The sequence below is a fragment of the Equus asinus genome, chromosome 1, assembly GCF_041296235.1.
Source record: "Equus asinus isolate D_3611 breed Donkey chromosome 1, EquAss-T2T_v2, whole genome shotgun sequence".
In the NCBI taxonomy this organism is placed as follows: Eukaryota; Metazoa; Chordata; class Mammalia; order Perissodactyla; family Equidae; genus Equus; species Equus asinus.
This window is the reverse complement of record NC_091790.1, coordinates 160,618,460-160,642,498: the sequence shown is the minus strand read 5'-3', so window position 1 is coordinate 160,642,498 and position 24,039 is coordinate 160,618,460. Positions and strand designations below refer to the sequence as shown.

Sequence of the window (24,039 nt, the reverse complement as noted above, 5' to 3'; positions counted from 1 at the left end):
GAAGAAAGAGTGCCAGAAATAACTGACAGAAGTACAGTGAACAGATTTTGACAAAAGGGCAAAAGCAAGTCAAAAGAGAAAGGATAGTTTTTTCAACCAATGGTGTTAGAATAATTGTACATTCTTAGGCATAAAAATGAACCTCAACCTCAACCTCACACCTGATACAAAAATTAACTCAAAATGGATCATAGATCTAAATGTGCAAAGTGAAAGCATAAATCTTTTAGAAGAAAACATAGGAGAGAATCTTACGGGTTAGGTGGAGTTTTTAGACAAGACACCAAAATCATGATCCATAAAAGAAAACTATAATAAATTGGACTTTATTAAAATCAGTACAGCTGCTCTGGAAAAGAGTTTGGCAGTTTCTTATTAAGTTAAATAAACATAGACTTACCATAAGACTCAGCAACTGTACTCTTCGGTATTTATCCTTGAGAAATGAAAACACATGTCCACAAAAAAAATCTGTACACGAATGTTTAGAGCAGCTTTATTCGTAATAGCTGAAAACTGGAGACAATCAAAATGTCCTAGAAAAAGTAAGTGGATAAACTGTGGTACATCCACTCAATGGAATACTACTCAGCAATGAAAAGGAACAAACTATTGATACATGCAACAAGTTGAAAGGATCTCAATGCCATTATGCTGAGTTAAAAAAGCCTATTTCAAAAGGTTATATGAGTATAATTCCATTTATGTAACATTGTTGAAATGACAAAATTATGGTGATACAGACCAGTGGTCACCAGTGGTTACAACTACTAGAGAAGGTATGATTTATAAAAAGGTTAGTATGAGAGAGTTTCCTTATGGTGATGAATAGTCTGGTATCCTGATTGTTGTGGTAGTTACAGAAATCATATATGTGATAAAATTTCATAGAACTATACATAAAAAAAAAATGCATGCAAAACTTGGTAAATTTTGAATAAGGTTTGTAGTTTAAAGTATCATACCAACAACAATTTCTTGGTTTTGCTAACGAACTATGGTTATATTACACAAGATCTCACCACTGGGGCATCTGGGGAATGCTAGGTGAGGGTACACAGGAATTCTTGCTACTATGTTTTGCAATTACGTGTGAGTATAAAATTACTTTACAATACAGCTAAAAAATTGGTAGGCGAGGCTTCTAAATAAAATCCATAATCCAAAACTTCTCTAAAAGACTCTACCTAGACCCACAAAATGTAAAAACTTAAAATCTGCCTCACTTGTGGATTCACCTAAACCCTGTTCCACACTTTGCTGTTTTTATCTTTCCTTTCTCTTCTTTTCTCTTCTCTCTTCAGAACTATCCCTACTAACTCAAAGTCCCTTAAAATCATAATCTTCATGAAGAGGTCCCTCATATTTCCTAGTATGTCAACTTCTAATCTTGGTTACATTCAGATCTTTGTGCCATTGTTAAGAACTTCCCAAATCCTGTTCTGCCCCATATGCTCCAAACCCTCTTGACCTCTATACCAAGCAGTTCTGATGGCTCCAGGAGATGCAAAAACATGATACTGTAAACAAAAACATCACTAGAAAATTGTCCCTCTGTAGCCAAAAAGAGAAAGAACTAGAAGCCTGAGTGATTATAAAGGAGAGCCAAGGAAAGCTGTAGCATCCAAATTCCAATGATTCCCTGAGTCCAAGAAGGTGAATTATCTCTGACGGAAGGACCAAAACAAACCCTTCAAACTGACACAGGTGGGATTATAAATCCTGTAACTGTTTCTATAAAGTTATATTTTTTCAGAACTATAAAATTATCAGGTGGTAGGTTAACTTTCCTCTGTCTGATCTGCCTATAGCTGGCTCTCTCTCATTCCCTTCCCCGCTTCCCTTTCTCTTGGAAAAACTTCAGGAATTAATCAAAGATCAAACATTAATGAAAAACATTCTTTTGTCACTCACACCCACGTCCAGTCCAGATAAACTTCAAATGATTTCCTTTAAGTCTCAAGGGTTACACATATGGGGTTTAAACTTTTCTTGCTAAAACTAATACAGGAGAAAAAGTTAACTGTTAGTTTGAATAATGGTCTTGGTTACTAGGTTGTAAGTTCCAAAAAGCAGGAAAATTAAAATTTTTGACATGATATAAATTTTTGGTTTATTGATACAGAGGTTCATCGTATATCAGAATTAGAAAGAGTGATACTAGAAAGGATTTCACCTCATATTCCTGATCTTAACCTTTTGGACATAGTGGAATGATTTTACTTTAAAAACAGCTCCAGGTCTCCTCACCGATTTACCATCACGTAAAAACCACGTTAGTGCAAAGTGTCAGTCTGTACAAGACTTGGATGTAAGGCTTATATGATTTGAACTCCCTGAATCTCCTGCCTTGGTTTTATGGTTAAGCCGATTTCATCATGTGTAATTCTTATTATGCTACAAACGATAATGACTTCATGTGTAAACTTCAATCGCGGTCTCCAGACCCGGAGTTAACTTTAAGAACTTAGGGTAATATTTAATTGAGTTAAATTAACAACCAATCTTCGGATACCTCAACAATTTCTAAGTACAGAAAAGACACAAAACCCGGTCATTTAACATGGTTTTAATTTATCCTTGTCTCCTATTCTTATAGAGTACAGAATGACTAAAGAGTAAACAAGTGCAAATGCCTTTGGACATTATTGATCTTTGCCACCTGAAAATCTATGAAAGATACAAAATGTGTAGCCGTGGAGAAAAGAATTAAACAGTTTTTGGCTTTACATATTCTAGTTCTGTGTTTGGAGGAAACAAAAGCGGTTATTTTGGTTAAGCTAGTAACTAATAAAATGGTTGAGACTATGCTATAGTACAGTTACAAAACAATACATCTCCTACATATGCGATAATGGAGGTGCTTCAGCTATTTATTAAGGGAACGGTTAATTTTACTAAGATGATAAATTCAATATAATAATTTCATTTAATTGGTTTATTTAGTATGCTCATAAAGGTAATTATATTTTAAAGCTGAATTAAAACAATTTATTACATGTCTACACATTTACGTATGTCTAAATAAATATTTAGGAAGACTTTAGAAAGGTGCATTAATGAAAGGCATACAAATTCTTCACTGCAAATCATCATTTGGATGCTATAACAAAAGAGTCAAATTAGGGTTTTTTTTTTCTGTAAAATAACCCAACACATTCTGGGTCCAGATAGTAGAGTTTCTTTTTAAAAGTAAAATATTGTGAAATCTCTTTAGTATTGGCACACTCTTAAATTATTTTAACCCAAAGGTCCTTCTTTGAAAAAATTAAATTTTTACATTGCCACTTATTGCTGTTTTTATATTATCAACTTATAAAAATTTCTTACATTTAGATACTTCTTACTTATGTTTCTATTTTGTCTCCTCGTCAACTCTTCTGTAGTTTGCCTTTCCCAATTTGAGAATAAATAAAACTGCCAATGTGTCTTTTACAGCTAAATGTTCTCTGGTCACCCTGGAATGGCTACCAGGTAACCTGTGATTTGCTTCTTCACCTTATAAAAGGAAGAACAACAGAAACAACTGAATGTGTTTGATACTTCAAATTTTAACCAACTTAAAACTATTATGAGAGTTCTTTTTAGTTGCCCAAACATAGGTTAAAAGAACAAAAATTGACAATTCTTAAGAGAAATTTCAAAAACTGATTTAATATCGGAGAAAACTATCTTTGAGTCTTAATGGAATAGACATTTCCAGGAGATCATAAATTCCTGAGTCTTAAAAATCCTCTGGGAACAGATGGTCTTCAGATGCAGACTGCTAAGTCAAGACCCTCAGATCAAAGAGATAATGACACAAAGCAGACAGCTTCTACCCAACATGGCAAAACAAGATCAATTTTCTCATTTTCTTTTTTCTGCTTTACTGCTAATGTGATTTGTTACTGTGCTTTGGTGCCCCCTAGCAATCACCTAATGGTTTCACAGAACGCTTTTACATATTCTCACTCTTGTATTTTCATTCTCCCATCTTCTCTGCGATGTAAGGAAAGGCAAAACTCTTGTGCCTTTTTCTCAGTCCCTAGCAACTGCTCTACATCTAACTGACTACTAGATTATTTTCATCCCCAACCTCACTGACAAAAATTCAACAGCTGTTACTTTATATACCTCAGATAGCAGGTCCCTTCTGATATTTGAATTTTCCTGACATTTATTAATCCAAACCTTCAGTCTCTCAAAAATTGGAAGCTAAGCCTTAACAAAATACTTCTGTTGGAATCATGATAGTAGAGACATTACAAGCTCACTAGTAGTGGGAACAAAAACTGGGCCTATCCTTGTGGCAATGGTCAGTCTGTTCTCTTCAGAGACTCTCCAGCCTCATTTGGAAGAACTCTTTACCTTCACACTCAGGGAATCTGCTCGCCTCAAGGCACCAATAGTTGGCTCATGCCTAATGTGATAAACGCTATTTACACTCCCAATATAGTCTACCCCCATCCTTGTTTTCAACCAACTTTTGCTTTCATCCTTTTTTTAAACCAACAAAGCACAATTCGTGGGATACAGCTAAAGTGGGGCATAGAGGAAATTTATAGCATTCTACATAAACTCTTTCAGAAAATAAAAAAGGAAGGAACACTTCTCAGCTCTTTTAATGAGCCCTCCATTACTCTGATACCAAAACAAAGATACTGTAAGAAAACTACAGACTAACATCCCTCATGGACATAGATGCAAAAACATCCTTAACAAAATATTAGCAAACTGAATTCAGAAATATATAAAAGGTTGGTTCAACATTCAAAAATCAACCAATCAAATTCATATCAGCAGATGAAAGAAAAACCACATGATCATTTCAACAGAAGGAGAAAAAGCATTTGACAAAACTCAATATCCATTCATGATAAATCCTCTCAGGAAACAGTAGGAAGAGAAGCCAATTTCCTCAATTTTATAGAGGGCATTTACCAAAACACCTAGAGTTAACATAAACTTCACAGTAGGAGACTGAACGCTTCCCCTTTACCTTCAGGAATAAGCGCGGTTCCCAGCTTTCAGCACTTCCAGTCACAACAAACTACACAAGAGAAGGAAAGAAGGAAGAAAGAAGGTCAGGACGGAGAAGGGAAGGAAGAGAAGCAAAAGGGAGAGAGGGAAAGAAGAAGAGGAAAGGAAGAAAAGAAGAAAGGAGGGAGGCAGGGAGGAGAAACAATAAAGAAAAGAAAAAAGAAAACAGGAAGTAAGCAAAGGGAACAGATTAGAGAGCAAGAAATAAATGATTTCAATTTGTGGACAGTATGATTGTCTATGCAGAAAATGCCAAAGAATCTACAAGAAAGCTACTAGAATGAGTGAGTTTAAGAAGATCATAGGATACAAAGTCAGTGTATAAAAATCAATCGTTTTTATATAATAGCAATAAACAATTAGAAATTTAAAATTTAAGAACTGTATCATTTACAACACTAAAAAGCATGCAATACTTAGAGGTAAATCTATCAAATTATACGTAAGATCTATATGCTGAAAACTATAAAATACTGAAGACATTTTTAAAAACTGAAATAGATACAATGCGATCAATGGCTAGAAGAGGCAATATTTTTCAGACTATAACAACTGATCTATAGCTTCAATGCAATCCCAACCAAAATCCCAGCAAGAGTTTTTGTAGTGACTGACAGGCTAATTCTAGAACTTACTTGGAAGAACAAAGGAACTAGAAAAACTAAAATATTTTGGGAAAAAAAGAAGTTGGAGGACTCATACTACCTAATTTCAAGAATTACTACAAAGCACAAAGTTACAGTAATCAAGACAGCATAGTACTGAGGAAGGGCAGAAACAGAGGCAGAACAGAGAATCCAGAAATAAACCCACATATGTATGGATAATTGATTTTGACATGGTATAATTAATTGGAGAAAGAATAGTCTTTTAAACAAGTGGTGCTAGAATAATCGGACATACATATGCAAAAGAAGCTCAACTCATACTTTGCACCATATTAAAAAAAATTAATTGGAATGGATCACATACTAAATGTAACACGTAAACCTTCTAGAACATGCGTCGGCAAACTAGGGCTCATGGGCAGATCAATGGGCTGGTAAGATGTTTCTGTTTTGTCCTGTATGGTTAAGAAAGGTCTCTTGAAAGAGGAGCCTGTAGCCACTCGGAGGCAGTGTCAGGCACAGGGAACAACAAGTGTAAAGGCCCTGAAGCAGGGGCTTGCCTGGTGTTTTTTAGGAATATTCAGAGGCCAGCATGGCTTCAGGAGAACAAGTAAGAGGGAGAGTGGGAGAACTGAGTCAGAGAGGTAGGAGCGCATGGCATGTACATAGTTGTGTATGTGTGCACGTGCACTCCAGATGTTGCAGGGTCAGTAGGTTAAAGACCTCAGCTGCGGCTTTGAAAGATGGAATCTATGGAGGATTTTCAGCAGAGGAGTAACATGTCCTGATATTATATAAATTAACCTATAATTTGACCTCTACTCCTTGATCCATCAACTTTAGGCAAGAATGTTCACTGAAGTATTGTTTATAACCGTAGAAAATTTGGGGAAATTATTCAACCATAGGCATCGTTTAAACATATTATGGCACAAATATGAAATGGAATACTATGCAAATACAAAAAATGATAAATGGAATGACTATGAAGAAAGTGGTTACAAAACACCATATATAATGGTATCCTGTGAATATATATGCATAGAAGAGAGTCTGGAAATACATATACCAACAAATTAAGAGGAAAAAAAATTCCCCGGGTTGACAAGGAAAGAAAGAAATACATTGTTTTCTCCTTTGTGCTTTACTTGTATTTTCAAAAGTTTCTACAACAAATAGCCGTTATTTTATGAGAAAAAAATTTTACTTTAAAACATTCAAAGAATGCATTATTAGAACCATAAACTAAAATAACCTTTTTCTTTGCTTTACCTAAAGCCCAAAAGAATCATATGCAGCCCATTTCAGCTCCTATGATAATAAGCAAGACTGAATATTAACTAAGTGGCATGCATGTGGCTAACAACTCTCTAGAATGAGCCACTGACATTTAGCAAGGGCTGAAAGAGAATATGGTTAACTGTCCGGAACAACTGTTTTAACTTATTTGAATACAGTGCAACTTTACTTTTTAATTTAGCTTGCCAATGTTTTGAAAGTTGTCTACAGGTTTCTCTTAATTGCAAGGATTTTCAAATGTCAGGATGCTGAGACAAGGAGAAGCTTTTGGTAGATAAGAACCTAGTCAACAGGGCATTTAGAGAAAACACACGCAACGGGCACCACTTGAAAAGCAAGCAGCCAAACACGGAGATGGTAAAGGACCATCCCAGTAAATGTGCTCCAGTGTTTCTAGGAAAGGTCTCTCTTCTAGTTAGTAGTGACTGCTATGTAACAAACAATCCCAAATCTAGTGGCATAAAACAATACTCATCATGAATTTTCCTCTCTCACAATTCTAGGGGTTGAGTGGACTCAGCTAGGTAGTTCTCTCGGGGTCTCTGGCATGGCTGCAGTCTGACAGCAGCTAGGGCTGGGCTGGAGTCATCTAGGAGGCTTCCTCACTCACATATCTGGAGGTTGACATGGCCTGAGCTTCCTCACAGCATGGAAACTTGGTTCCACGAAGAAGCTTCTGGGGAAAGCCAGGTAGAAGCTGTATTGCTTCTTCTAACCAAGCCTCAGAAGTCATACAGCATCATTTCTGCTCATTGGTTAGAAACAAGTTACTAATACACATACACAAGAGGACTGAAATTGTTGTTTTACTTCTTGATGGGAGAAATATCAAAGAATTTGTGAACACGATTTACAACCAGCACAGTCCACCTTCTGGCTTAAAATCTACTAGATGTAATCAGATAAGAATAGAGATAACTATAATAAAAGGCATTAGGCTGTGATGAAGGAAGTGTTTACAAATTCTGAATTATGAGCTGGGGGGTTCACAGTAGTTTAGCACAATCACAAGCAGCTTTCTCTAGAAAGGGCACTTTGAAGGCCTTATAGAAATGGTAGAATAGGGGGCTGGCCCGGTGGCACAGCGGTTAAGTGTGCACATTCCGCTTCGGTGGCCCGGGGTTTGCTGTTTCGGATCCCAGGTGGGGACATGGCACCACTTAGCAAGCCATGCTGTGGTAGGCGTCCCACAAATAAAGTAGAGGAAGATGGGCATGGATGTTAGCTCAGGGCCAGTCTTCCTCAGCAAAAAGGGAGGACTGGCGGTAGATTTTAGCTCAGGGCTAATCTTCCTCAAAAAAAAAAAAAAAGAAAAGAAAAAAAGAATTCGTGAAACTCAACAATAAAGATAAATAACTTAAAAATAGGGAAAAGATTTGAATAGATATTTCTCCAAAGAAGATATACAAATGGCCAATAAGCACATGAAGAGACGCTGAACATCATTAGTCATGGAAATGCAAACCAAAACCACAATGAGATATCACTTCACAGTCACTAGGATGGTTGTATTAAAAAAGATGAACAATAACAAGTGTTGGTGATAATGTGGAGAAACTGGAACCTTTATACATTGCTGGTGGGAATGTAAAATAGTGCAGCTACTCTAGAAACAGTTTGGCAGTTTTCAGAAAGTTAAATACAGCTGTCATATGTATGACTCAGCAATTATTACTAGATACATACTCAAGGTAATTGAAAACATATGTCCATACAAAGACTTGTGCACAAATGCTCATAGTCAAGATAGCCAAAAAGAGGAAACAACTCAAATATCCATCAACGAAATGTGGTGTATCCACACAGGGGAACTTTATTCAACCATACTGATATGTGTTACAGCATGGATGAACCTTGAGAACATTACGCTAAGTGAAAGAAACCAGACACAAAAAGACACATAGCGTATGATTCCATTTAATGAAATGTCCAGAATAAGGAGATTCATAGAGAAAGAAAGTAGACTGGCGGTTACTAGGGGTAAGGGGGAGGGGAGAATGGAGTGTAACTACTAATGTGCATGGGGTTTCTTTTTGGAGTAAGATAAATGTTCTGGAATTAGATAGTCGTGGTAGTTGCACAACTTGGTGAATGTACTAAAAACACCGAATTGTACACTTCAAAATGGTAGATTTTATCGTATGTGAATTGTCTCGATTAAAAATTTTAAAAAAGAATGATGGTAAACTTCTTGCCTGAAGCTATGTAAGATAGAAGACAATGGAACAGTATCTTTAAAATACTGAAACAAAATAAAACAAAAAAAATGACAATCTAGAATTCTGTGCCCAGAAAATTTCTTTCAAAACCAAAGGCAATAATTTCAAGACTTATTATAAATCTACAATAATCAAGATAGTGTGGGCCAGCACTGATGGCCTGGTGGTTAAAGTTCGGCGCACTCCGCTCTGGCAGCCCGGGTTTGGTTCCCAGGCGCAGAACCACACTGCTCGTCTGTCAGTGGCCATGCTGCGGTGATGGCTGACATGGAGGAACTAGGACTTACAACTAGAATATACCACTATATACTGGGGCTTTGGGGAGGGAAGAAAAAAAAAGAAGATAGTGTAATACTGGCATAAGCATAGACATAGGTCAATGGAACAAAACAGAGCCCAGAAACAGAACAACACATATAAAGTTATTTTACTTTTAACAAAGATGCCAAGTTAATTCAATAGGGAGAAGACAGCTGTTTTAATAACTGCAGAGTCATATGGATAAACACAAACTTCAATACTTACCTTCACACAATATACAAAAATTAACTCAAATTGTATCACAGATCTAAAAGTTAGAGCTATAGGGAAAATCTTTGTGACTTTGCTTTAGGCAAAGATTTCTTACACAGGACACAAAAAGCAGACCAGGAAAAGAATAAACTAATAAACTGGGCTTCATCAAAATGTAAGACATGTGCTCTTTCAAAGACACTTAAGAAAATGAAAAGACAAGCCAAAGACTGAAAGTATTTTCAAATCATCTGATAAAAGACTGGTATGCAGAACATACAAAGAACTCTTAAAACTCAACAATATGATGATGCATGACCCAATTTAAAAATAAGCAACCCTATGAGACTTCAGAAATAACTGGGTAAGGAGTATGGCAAATTTTCTCCCCAAGAAGTAATGATAAAATTTGACAAAACTGTCAAAACAAGCATTTTAGAACTTTGGAAATTGACTGAAGGTATGCAACAAGCTGAGAAACATTTACTCAAGAAAACGTACTGAGCCTTAGTCAAAACAGTCAGAATTTGACATTTTCGCCTGGAGCAGCTCCTACCTCCACCCACCCTGCATGACCTCCCAAGTTCTGTGGCACTGTAGTTCTACCAGAGCGGGGCAGGCTGTGAGCACCTGCGGCCTCCCTGCTGGAGGGAGTTAACTATCCGGAACGAAATGTGGTAGAAACTCATGCTCAGGGGTACTGTTGAAACAATATCGATCTTCGTGGCAATCAGGGAAGGCCAACATTGTAGCTCGCCTGAGGTTGAGATATTGGTTGTCACAAGCAACAGATGAACAGAACAGCAGAAATTTTACATAGAGATCTAGCGTGAGATGATAATAAGTGAGCCTCCAACATATCCCAGGGATGGGATGTAAGGCTGCATGCACATAACCCAGCAATTCTACTTAGAAGTACTTACCCAAGACAAATGAAAAACAAACACGTCCACACAAAGACTTGAAGGTGAGTGTTCAAAGAAGCATTATTAATAATAGCCTAAAAAGTGGAAACAATCCAAATTTCCATCAAATGGTGAATAAACAAGTGTGGTATATCCGAACAATAGAATACCATTCAGCAAAAATAAGTAAAGAATTACTAATACATGCTAAACATGGATGAAGCTCAGAAACATTATGTTAGGTGAAAGAGGCCAGATGCAAAAGACCCTATCTTGTATGACTGTGTTCCATTTATATGAAATATCCAGAACAGGGAAATTATGGAGGCAGAATATAGATCAGTGGTGGCCTAGGGCTGGAGGAGAGGGAAATGAGGAGTGACTGCTAATGGGTATTAAGTTTCTTCACAGTGATGAAAATATTCCCAAATTAGATTATGTTGAGGATTGCACCACTTTCTAAATATAGTAAAAACCATGGAATTGTACACTTTAATTTTAATTTAATTATATACTACTTTATGGTATGTAAATCATACTTCAACAAAAGTGTTAAAAGTAATGGGATAAAAATTTGAACAGACATTTCACCAAAGATAGAGCAATGGCAAATGAGCACATAAAAAGATATTTAGAGGCCCACCCGTGGCCGAGTGGTTAAGTTCGTGCGCTCTGCTTCAGTGGCCCAGAGCTTCACCAGTTCAAATCCTGGGTGCGGACATGGCACCACTCAGTGAGCCATGCTGAGGCGGCATCCCATATGCCACAACTAGAAGGACCCATAACTAAAAAAATACACAACTATGTTGGGGGCTGGCCCCATGGCCGAGTGGTTAAGTTCGCGCGCTCCGCTGCAGGTGGCCCAGTGTTTCATTGGTTCGAATCCTGGGTGTGGACATGGCACTGCTCATCAAACCACGCTGAGGCAGCGTCCCACATGCCACAGCCAGGAGGACCCACAACAAAGAACATACAACTATGTACTGGGGGGCTTTGGGGAGAAAAAGGAAAAAAAATGAAATCTTTAAAAAAAAAAAAAACCATGTACCAGGAGGTTTGGGGAGAAAAAGGAAAAATAAAATCTTTAAAAAAAAAGATGTTTAATATTATTAGTGGTTAGATAAATTCAAACTAAATGGGATACAACTACATACCCACTAGAATGGCCAAAATTAAGAAGACTGACAGGGGCCAGCCCCGTGGCTGAGTGGTTAAGTTCGCATGCTCTGCTTCGGCCGCCCAGAGTTTTGCCAGTTTGAATCCTGGGCGCAGACATGGCACCGCTCATCAAGCCATGCTGAGGTGGCGTCCCACATGCTACAACTAGGGGGACCCAAAACTAAAAATACACAACTATGTACTGGGGGGCTTTGGGAGAAAAAGGAAAAATAAAATCTTTAAAAAAAAAAAGGAAGACTGACAATAGCAAGTGTTAGCAATAATGCAGCGGAACCCTCATGCGTTGCTGGTGGGAAAGTAAAATGGTACAGCCACTTTGGAAAACAGTTTGGCAGTATCTTACAAAGTTAAATATTTACCATATGATTAATTCTACTCCTAGGTATTTATTCAACAGAAATGAAATCACATATTCACATAAAGATTTATATATAAATGTTTACAGCCACTTTATTCATTAGAGTCGCAAACTAGAAATAGCCCAGGCATCCACCTGTAGGAGAATGGATAACAAACTGTAGTATATTCATACAATGGAATACTACACAGCAATAAAAAAGAACTGATTCAAGCAACAATACTGATGCCTCTCAGATATGCTGAGCGAAACGAGCCTTACACAAATGAAGTACATACTGAATATTCTCATCGAATCTATAGTAACATACAGCAGATCAACAGATCAACGGCTGCCTAGGGCTGAGAGAGATGGGTGGGAACTGATGGTACAAGGGCTTGAGGTAACTTTTGAGGGGTGATGGAAATGTTCTCTATCTTGGTTGTGGTGACAGTTACACAGGTATACACCACAGGTGTAGATGTGTGTCCAAACTCATCAGACTGTATACTTATAATGGATGTTTTTGTCCTATGTAAATTATAACTTATTTGAGTTGCTTTTAAAAAGCTGTAAAGAAAAAAATTTCATTAGAAATATAACACCGTTCCTACTGAGGAAACAGGCCTCTAAAAACAGAAATGAATTAGGAAATCTGTGTCTGGCTGCCTCTATGCAAGCCTAATGTTTGTAGTACTTTCACCTGTTTTCACCTTTAACAGCATTGACACATACCAGAGTCTGCCACAAGGTATAAAACTGTTATCAGATGCAAAGTCAAAGTATTTTCCAATGACTTTAATAATCTCATGTCTCGAAAGATCTGACACAAACACTTATTCAAGAACCAGGTTTCACATACCTATGTTGTTTATATATTGGCTTGCAATACATGACTACCAACTTTTGCTAGGAATACTAAACCATAAGCTCGCTAAGGGGAGTAGCTGTCTTTTTTTCCCATCAGTGTATTGCCAGTGTCTCACACAGTAGGTTACATCTATCAAATGCTCAATAAATATGTGCTGAATGAATGAACCAATACTTCAGTTCACTCTGCATTCTAGTTCAAGTAACTCCCACACATTCTTCTTCAGGGTGAGAAGACTTCTGGAGATTATCAACATAACTAAGAATGAAAATCAGACTACAGTTACTCACAGTGGCTTTCTAGCAACTGATGTGAGTATAACAGAACCCTATTTTTGAATTAACTGCTACATTTTCCATTCCTCGTGTTCCTGGTTGCTTATGGCAACTTAGCAACTCACTGGTAGTTGCTGCTTCAATTGGGAGAGACAATAAGGATAAAACCAAGACATCATTGCTCAATTTTGTGTCAAAGTCAAGTTTTTTTAAAGCCAAAGGAAGAGACAAGAGCCTTAAAAGCAAAGGGTTTTTGATTTGTCAGAGCCATGTTCTGGACGCAGAAAGGAATCTACAAACTTTCCTCTGCCAATCAAGGATCTGAGCCTGGCTGAATCAGGCAGGTTATTCTACAGACTACAGAGCTGGGAAGGATGCATAATGATATAGGAGTAGCTTTCTCATTCAGAAAGCGACAGGAGCTGGATCAAGCAGGAAAGACTTAAAGGGGACACAGCCAGAGGTGAGTTGCAGAGGTCTGAGACATGCTTGGCACTCCTCCTCAAGGGTTGACAACCTATTTTGGGGTGTGTGAGAAAACCCCAGATATAGGTTGTACACTGGCTATACAATAGACTCACATCAGAACGATTAACTCAGCATCTCTAGGGTGGGGTCAGGGCCTTACTATCTTTAAAAAGCTGCCTTTGAGCCAGCCCTGGTGGCCTGATGGCCTAATGGTTAAGTTTGGCATGCTCTGCTTCAGTGGCCCAGGTTCAGTCCCCAGGCACGGGACCACATCCACCCTTTGTCTGTCAGTGGCCACGCTGTGGTGGTGGCTCACATTAAAAAAAAAAAAACCAAGAGGAAGATTGGCAACAGAAGTTAGCTCAGAGCAGACTTTTCTCAGCAAAACAAAATACCTGCCTCTGCCTTCCCTTCCAACCTTCTGAGTTGATCTAATGTTGAGCCAAGTGTTGAGAATCATTGGCTTATGGGGATCCCAAAGCAGAAGAGAGTAATATCCATCTTTCCATGGTGTAGCCCATCCTGGTAGACCAACTCCCTGGCAATCCCATCCCCTGACTCCTTTCAATGAGGCACTTGAGCACAGAACCCTCACACAAACTAGGGAGCATCTTACTGAAGACAGCTTCGACTTGACCACTGGTGACTCTCCAGGTGGATTTTGCAGAGTCTCAGTTTTGTGAATGAGGGTCTGGTGGACACATTTAGCAGTTTAGGCATGGATGTGGTAAAAACTCAACTACTGCTGGAAGGCCTGAAACTCACGAAATGGCCCCGACAAAGTTCAACAGAGGGGACAACTCAGACCAGAGCAACACATCAGGACTGTTCACAATTCCTGCTGGTTATTTGGCTAAAACTTCAAAAAGACACCAACTCCTAACTATAAAACTGACCAGGTATTCAGAGCCTGTGTGGCCTCACCAAAACACTGTAATCACAAGGAAAGCCTGTGACATCTCTAAAAGCACATGAAGAAGATTCAATAGACCATCAATCTTTTAAGGTATTTCCAGCCCTTTTCATTGAAAAAATTAGGAAACTCTGTCTCAATCTAGTAACAACATAGGACCAGCTCTGCTCATGCATAGTGGGTAAATTAACTTTGAAGGCAAGGTCTTCAGAAAGCAGGAATTAGTTTCAGGTAAGGATAGATAGGAATGGAAAACCAACCTCCCAGAGACACGTAAACTTGTGTGTCAAATATGGCAGCCACTAGTCACATATGGCTCTTGATCTCTTAAAATATGGCTAGTTCTAAACACAGAGAAGTGATACAAATATAAAATACACATCAGATTTCCAAGACTGGGAAAAAAAGGATGCAAAATATCTGATAATTTCTACACTGATTACATGCAAAAATGACAATAGTTTAGATATTTAAATACTCTAGGAGGGGGCTGGTCCCGTGGCCGAGTGGTTAAGTTTGTGTGCTCCACTTCGGCAGCCTAGGGTTTCGTCGGTTCAAATCCTGGGCGCAGACATGGCGCCGCTCATCAAGTCATGCTGAGGCGGCATCCCACATGCCACAACTAGAGGGACCCACAACCAAAAATACACAACTCTGTACCGGAGGGCTTTGGGGAGAAAAAGGAAAAATAAGATCTTAAAATACTCTAGGAAGGCCTTCAGCCTTTGCAATGTCTGAACTCCAACAATGGATGAACTGTATCTAGTCTGACTGCCTAGATGGATATCCTCCAAATATTTGGATAATGAATACCATTAACACTTATAGATTTAATTACATTCCAATTATTAATGAGCTCCTTTGAATGGTTCATGATATACAGTTATTTGATATTTTCCTGAAATAGAAATTTACATTGCTAACACTGTACAGTTTGTTTTCAGTTACCCAGCGATTAAATGATCAAGTCTATCAGAAAGCACTTAAATCTCAAACTGACTTTGTTTGGAAGATATTTTTTGGTCTTGCACTTCTTAAATCTCATAAAATAGTGAATATTGAATTCATAAGTTGATGGAAAAGAACCATAGGAATAAGGCACTATAAGGCAAAATTTAACAACTTTGTCTTTTAATTACAGCATCATTAAGGTATTGCAGAAAAATTATTTTTACTATGTTTTATGTAGGAAAGCAAATCTTAAATCATGCAACGACATTTATGAATATAAGGGTTGTTGATATTTTAAGACAATTCCCTTTCAGGTGTTAAGTTTCTATCATTCTCACAGGCCTTGCTTTGCAGGAACCTGGTCTAGGAAGTTTCCAGTTATCTACAGGTGTGCCTTTGAACCAATTTGGAGAAACGTGTGAAAGCCTGAATTGGTGTTCCCATGGACACACCATATTAGATTAAGGAATCTATGGGGAGAACTGACTCCTTGACTTAATCTAATACAAGGATATCCCAAGATTTCTGCTGCTTCTCCAGGGACTAAATCTAAGTTTACCAGTCTTCATTATCTGTCCTTCGCTAAACAAAGAAGATCATGACGCAGCCAGCCAGTGGTAACACATAGCCTTCCAGAAACTAATAAACCTCTTCTGTCCTCCTCTTGCCTAGCCAAACCGACCCATCTCAACAGCAGCATCCATCAGGACACCAGGATTCACCTTTCCTGGATGTCTACTTCTACAAAGACTCTGCCTTCAACAGCAGCTTACTCCTGTTGTCAAAGTCTGAGAAGACTAGTTTAATGGAAAGGGTATGGGACAAACAAACCAAAGAGAAAAAAACCTAAAGAAAGTTTCAGAGTGCGTCTCAGCCTTTCACTAAGCAAACCTGGGAAAGTGTGGCCCTACTCTAACAGGCATCTGAGCTTAAGGAGGGATATGCGGGAGAGTGCTGAGAGAGATCCAACTCAACCAAGCTAGATGTCGTGAAACTAGCTCAGTGTACCCCACTTGCTACGTACTTATTGACTCTTCTAATAGTGTTGGCAACTATTGTCTCTAGACACCTGCTGAACCCTAAGAGCCACACACACACACACATACACACACGCTTTGCTTTCTCACAACTTCCCAAATATTCCTGTTCTGGCTTCTCTCTCAAGGCTCCACCTCCCATTTAAAATCCAATTCCTTAGGTTAGAATTGATGTTCTTTATCTCTGTTCTCCAGCAGATACTTCTAGGATAATCAGCTTTCCCTAGGTAGACTTATTCTGTCCTTAAGATTCATCCTTTCTAGATGTGGAAAAAGAACGACTGGGAGTTGTCCTGGTCTTGTCTTTCATCCGTTGCATCTAAACAACTACCAAGATGAGTTACTTCTAGTCTCCGAATCTTTAAAGTCTTCCATCTTTACTTTTCCTATTGCCAATGCTTTAGTTTTGCCCTTCATCATCTTCTCTGAATTACTATAAATTTTTTTTCTTTTTTTAAGATTGGCATGTGAGCTAACAACTGTTGGCAATCTTTTTTTTTTTTCCTGCTTTATCTTCCCCCAAATCCCCCCAGTACATAGTTGTATATTCTAGTTGTGAGTGCCTCTAGTTGTGGCATGTGGGACGCTGCCTCAACATGGCCTGATGAGCGGATGAGCGGTGCCATGTCCACGCCCAGGATCCGAACCAGGGAAACACTGGGCCGCTGCAGCAGAGCGCGCGAACTTAACCACTCAGCCACGGGGCCAGCCCCGTGAATTACTATAAATTTTCTAACAGGTCTCTCTGCTTCTGGCTTCATTCCTCTCTAATCTGAAGGGTATATCTGATTATCTTTTTCGTGTTTAAAATCCTTCAGTCACAGTTTGGCACATACATCCCTTCAAGATTTGTCACCTGCTTACCTCTCCAGACACGGCAACTCTCCAAGAGTGTCATGCTTGTATGTGCTATACTTTCTGCCTTGGGAATATCCTTCCCAAACTTCCCATTCCACAAGTCCTTTTATCCATATCCCCTAGAGCTATGATCTAGTTGTTCTTAAAGACTTAGTTTAACCATTCTCTTGCCTAGTCTCAGTCTAATCATCTTCCTCGCTACCTCCACAACACTCTGTGTATATGTCTATTATAGCAATTATCACTCTCTATTATATGCTTATTTACTCATTTGCCTCACTCACTAAAGAATACGTTCCTGGAGGTCACCTATCTTTGATTTCTATATTCTTGGTCCCTAACAATCCATAGAATCAAGTAGTGCCTAATATAACTGCTGAAATAGTAAAATCTCTAGATTTTAGCAACAGGGAAGATCAGAATCCACAATGTCCTGTATTATACTTAGGTTTCTTAAACACATCAGTTAAGGTCTATTACTCTTACACCTCATGACTGGAAGAGAATAACAAAAATTATTCTCAGATGGGCACAAATATTTTTATTTCTAATAACCGCTAGCATCATTAAGGGCCTACTATGCACTTTGTGCATACATGTACCTTCCCACTTAATTCTCACAAAACCTTGACGTAGACAACAGTATTTCCTCTTTTTATAGGCAAAGGTGAGGCACAGAGCAGTTAAGTATCTCACCCAATGTCATGGAGATGGCAAAACTAAGCAGTCTGGCTCCAGAACCCATGTTCTTAACCACTATGTTACAAAACTCAATACCTCTTACATCATGAAAACTGTGCTTCAAAAGAACAAATACTCCCCTTTTTAAAACATAATAGAATGCTACTAAATACAATCCAAATTTTAAAAGTTACGACTGTACACTGACAGATCATCCCTTCCCAAAATGTAATAGCTCTCCAATCATATTTCAATGACAAAATTTACAAATAGATTTTACATTAAAAATTTGGAAGTACATCTTTACTTATGGTTAAGGTAATGAAGAAAGACCTCTTTGTGCATTAAGACTACAAACAGTCATTTCTTAAGCTATTACAGAATTTTAACTAATACTTTTGGATTCAATTTTGTGGTAATGGGTATACAAAAATAAATAAATCATGACATCAGTTAATTCATGGTAACCTTTCAGCATTCAGATAAGTCTGTTTTATTGTGATGCACTGTCAACTTCTAGACATAAGGGTGGATATGACAAATATCCTTGAAAGCATTCTTCTCTTATTTTCTACTTCTAAATAATGGGATAATTTGGCAAGATCATTTGAAAGTCTTATTTATTAAAATATCAATAATGAGTTGTTCCATTCTAGTTTAGAACATACAAGTTGCTCTTAATACATTTTCTATATTTCTTGTGATTGACGCTTTTGATACCTTATTTAACAGGAAAATACTTTCTAATAGAGGAAATTAAGAGGTATTACAGAAGAGTTGTAGAAATCATGAACAAAGCAATAGAGATAGATATCTATTATTATCTTGATTTTCAAACAATGAAACTCACATAAATAGTCATTGCAAAGAAATAAAATATAATGGATTGCTGAAATAAAGATCAATTATCATCATCAAATTCCAAAATCTCTTTTGTATCTGCCTCTAGGGTCTGCTAACTGTATTATTTGCATATAGGTGCTCAAAACGCTATTGACTAATAATGAAACCTTTTCCAAATGCTGGAATGTGGTTCACTGGTAGCAGGGTCCCGTCAGAACTGTTAAGTTTGTAAACATAAATCTTCAGTACCTATCAATCTCAGTACACCAAATCAAAAAAGGAAGGCATGAGAATTTAGTAATAGGAGAAATCAGTCACTTCCAGTTCTAAGACTTGGAGTCCTGACAGGTGCCTTACAGTCCAGGGCAGAGCTAAGAAGCACAACGTTGGTTAACAGATAGCACAGTATCATTTTTTAAAATTTCACTTATTTCTGGGATGTGAGTTCATGCCATGCTGCTCTTTGCCTCTCTCTAAGTAAGCAACCAACAATCCATCTTATTATTAGCCACTGGTCTAAAATTAGTGATAGCTTAAATATCTGAAAATATACCAACTCCCCTAAGTATAGTAATGTTGCACTTTCAACTAAAACTAAATATTAACCTATCTGGTTTTCTTCAATGCCTTTTACTTTCCATAAAGAATCAGCTGACTTAGAAGACTGGGTATCTCCCATTCAACACAGGAATTCTGTGATTTAAAAAGAACATTCTGTTTCCTAGCTTAAGCACAGCATTCACAGAATATGGTACTTAAAATGCTGTCTGGGTAAGTTACTACCAAAAAAGTTTTATCAGCTGTTACAAGAATAAGAATCACTATTAGGAGTATACCAAGTAGCAATTTCCTCTAAAGAAAGCCAAGTAGCAATTTAATTTCAGAATGAAAAGATCTGGGTAGAGAAGAAAAGTAGACAGTAAAACAGATTAATTTAACTACTGTTAATCACAATATAGCAAAGAAAAAAATCAGAAGTTACATACTTCAGAAAAAAGTGGAAAGGGCCAAAGACAAAATGTTGGCATGCTATAGTTTTTTTTTCCCAACTTAGAAAATATCCGTACAAGAACAAGGGACACTTCACATTTAACCACCCACTGTCAATATGTATTTAGCTCACCTCAGGATAAACCAAACTGCAAGAAAATGGCCCAACTAACAAACTGTACTCATATTTAATAAGCAACATTTACCTCTATGTAGTTTTACAAAGTTCCCAATAATCTGATTTATATGGAAACTTCCTCTGTGAAAGAATAAGATGATTTGGATATTATTATCAATGCAGTAATATGGATGTCAGTCAGATGGTAAATTCAATTATTCTTGAATTTTAAAAAAGGAGTTTCATGATTTCTTCAAATGTGGCTCATTGTTAGGAAATTTCCCTTCTTCAACTCTCCAAGTTAATAAATAAAATTAGGTAATAATATTTACATTGAATTTACAATCTTTTTCATTTAAAGATATATCCCTATATCTTGCTTGTTAATTTAAATGATTCTCTGAAACTTCACTATAACCAAATTTAGAAAGTAAAATAAGCTTTGAAAAGGAATCTTCCATTTTCACTAACTCATTTAAACTGAAATCTTTTCAAAATACTTACTACAAATATACTGAGGGTGCTTCTCAGGCATTTTTGGGCTACATTCTAGTAAAGTGTTTAGTGGGTGAGAACTGAAATAACTGTGTAACATTTAAATGAAATATAAGGCTTACACTAAGAAATTAAAACTTGTATAGTATGCAACAGTCAACAACACGACTTTTTCAATGTTGTTTCCACTACCACAAAACAACTTCAGTAACAGAAACATTATTTATATTTCAATCACAAACACTGCTCTTAGACAATCTGTATCTGATTTATAATCAGATCTGAAAAACACAGATTAAGACTATGCTTAGTCTATTTCTCTGGCAAAGAGCCAAAAGAAAGAATAATTTTACTATCTCTTATACATTCTGGCAAAAAAAAAAAAAAAAAGCCAGATCAAAGTAAGATGAGTCAAAATTGGCAATAAACCCAACATGAAGAAAAGAGTGGCACTAAAGTGAAACTTCAGAACATATTGCTTTCTATATACGCAAGTGTGATCTTATTTGAGAATAGGTATTTACAAAGATTCTAGAAAGTTATAACCAACTTGATAACCTAGGCTTTCAATCTCTGTCTCCATAATATTTAGTTGTCAGCAGTTTCAGCTACATATGTAAATATCTAATGTGATTTTATGTTCTACTTAGTCAGTGTCCACATACAGATTTACAAATATTATAAGTGATACTGTGTAAAATATTACTTATAATATTTTCCAGAATAGCAACTCTGGCTTTGAATAAACACTGGAGCATCTGGGCTTTAAAAACATTTTCTTTTCAATTTCTAAATTCTTTTTGGGAAGATACTGGTGGAAATTGAATTTAAAGTAAAAAAATGCTAATTTTTGTAAATTTTAACAAAAATGGATTGCTATAAACAGATTTAAGTAAATACTGTTCTAGACAAATGTAATAATCAAGTAGCACTTGACACTGACAAACACTGAACTTGCTTTTAAACCACAGGAGCTTCTATTGTACCAGCTGCAGCACAGAACCTTACGACAAAGAGAGGCCAAGTGAACGACACTGTGATAGTATGGTACAGGATAAGGAAGGAAAAGAGAACTTCAGCCACTAAGTTTTAAAAAGTCAATGAGAAAACTATATCAGAAAATCAACTTCCAGGAGAATATTAACAGTTAACTACCACAACTATAGTAAATCTTTTCCTTTAAGAATGGAAGACAACAAAGTAATTCTTACCATAACAATATAGCAGTAATAGAAAGAAAATGAATTATTCACATTCTAAGAGGTTTTTCCTGGTGTGTGTGTGTATGTGCAAAAGCTTACAAAATTGAAAATGTGAATAAAATGGATTCATATTAAGATATCATGATAACAGAAAAAAGTCTAAAGAAAGAATATTTTCCTTGAGGGAAGAATATTTTCCAAAACTGGTTTAAAAAGCACCTAGGAAACTGTGCTGTCAAGCTGTCACATGGAGGTTTTGGATTCTTTTATCAATTGCAGCATAACAAAAGGCATTTCACAGCATAACTTTAGGGAAAATGTTATCCAGTCTAGAATCACACAGAAAGCAATTATAAACTCTTTTAATTGTTTATAATACACAAATTTTTCTGGGTAGCAGCAGTTGCTCCTGTATGTGCCCTTTTAAGAAATATGAAACAGAAGCAATAGAGAAGGGAAAAAATTTGAGAAGAATAAGGGTAGCAGCATTAAATAGAAAAGCATATACTTAAATACATTAGAGTATAAAGAAAGCTTAAAACAAGGAAACAGTACTGTGCAACTTTCAATTACATTGAGTAAAGTGCACTGCTTAAACGTTCACTGATAACATTTTCCCCGTGTTGAAAACATGAAATCTACTTACTGGTATTTGTGATATTAAAAAAGAAAAAAAAAAATTCACTACTATAGCCCTGATAGCTCTCTTCCAGTATTTTTAACCATTCAGATGAATTTTGTGGGAATATTTATTCACATAATTTTGCTTAATACATTTCTTTCTAAACAAGACTGAATTTAAAAGTCTCTATAACATCTTCAATTACAGTAATAACACATTAATAAATTATAAATTAACAAAATCTTCATATTTGCTTTAAAAAATCATTTATCAAACACTAACCTCCAGATTATCTGGAAAATTAAAGATGCAAATTGCTATAAATCTGGCATCCCAATTAAATTCTGATTTTTAAAAGTATATAAAATGTCCCTCAAATTATTCCAAGTTCCACTCAAGAAAATTTTATTTTACCCTTTTCATAAGTTATTAAGTTTATGACCTGCTAAACATTTCACTCAAATGTGGGAAAACTGCCTGGAGATGCAAAGCACAATAAAATAATTACATGAAAAAAACAAACAAAAATACCCGTTAAAACAAAGTTACTGTAGCTGGCAGCACTTAAAATTGGTAATTCTTTTTTTTTTAAAGTTGCATAGCAAGATGATTCACTGCCGATTAACTGTTCAGCAGTTATAAGAGCAAACAATGTATTTCATAAACTGCAATTCAGTAGACAATCGTAGATTTAATTAATTCAAATGTAATTATGTAACTTGATTTATTCTTTGGACTGCATTCTCATAATGTTAAGCCTTTAATTTAAAATATTAACATATTTTAGCTTTCCTATGTAGAAGTCTATTTTCCACTCTTGGGGAAAAGAATCGCAGAACTTGAGATCACGGGCTACATTCAGAGAATGTTTACTGCTTGATTACATTTCTTGGTTTCACATTTAAGACTTCATAAGAAGTAAATCATGTGTTGTTAAATTATTTAAGAATACATGAAGGCAGAAACATCATGTTGGGGGAAAATAAAGAGACCCCAAACTAAAAAACAAAACCAATTAAAACACAACGAGTTGCGCAGCTCTAGAGAACTTAATAAAAAGTAAATCAACTTTTAAATCAGTTAACTTTGGCGTCTGAATACAAAATGTTTATCAGTATTACCTACGTAGATAACTATTAAGGGATGTGCAGCATTTCCAAAATCCCTGTGTGTCCTTTATACGCATGTTTGGTACACTGAGTCCTGCGGCAATTGTCCTCTCTTCAGCAGGATTTTTTCCTGTATGATTGTCCATCTCTGCATTTCCGAGTCTCACAGAACTCAAATTTCTGGCTGCGTATGCCTGTGTTTTTGTTTTTGTTTTTCCAGAGACAGATCCTCATATCCTCTTGGTTTTTCAAGCATCTTGAAAAGACAAGAAAACTTGTGTAAAAGTAGACAAATTTAGTTTAAGCAGTAGTTCATAAAAGTAATACAAATCAAAACATAACATCCATTTCCCCATGAACACTGCTTTAGTTACTATAAATTTTCATACACTTATTTACTATTCTAAAAACTCATAAACTTAGTGTTCCGCAAAAGATCAGATCAAAGACACAGGAGGACCAATTAAAGCTTAAAATAGTCAAAAAATAGCCACTACACAACAGTCATTTGCCCTCTACAATAA

At 36.6% G+C, this 24,039-nt stretch overlaps 1 protein-coding gene across 6 annotated transcripts in view; it reads right to left on the bottom strand.

The window, feature by feature from the left end:
* Positions 1 to 268: 268 nt before the first annotated feature.
* The window catches only part of ZNRF2 (zinc and ring finger 2), a 110,637-nt gene continuing 86,866 nt past the window's right edge, over positions 269 to 24,039 (bottom strand). For all 6 annotated transcript variants that reach the window (XR_011503715.1, XR_011503716.1, XR_011503717.1 and 3 more), the window contains one exon: positions 269 to 23,771. The gene's annotated coding sequence lies outside the window, so the exon portion shown is untranslated. The remainder of the gene's footprint in view (positions 23,772 to 24,039) is intronic.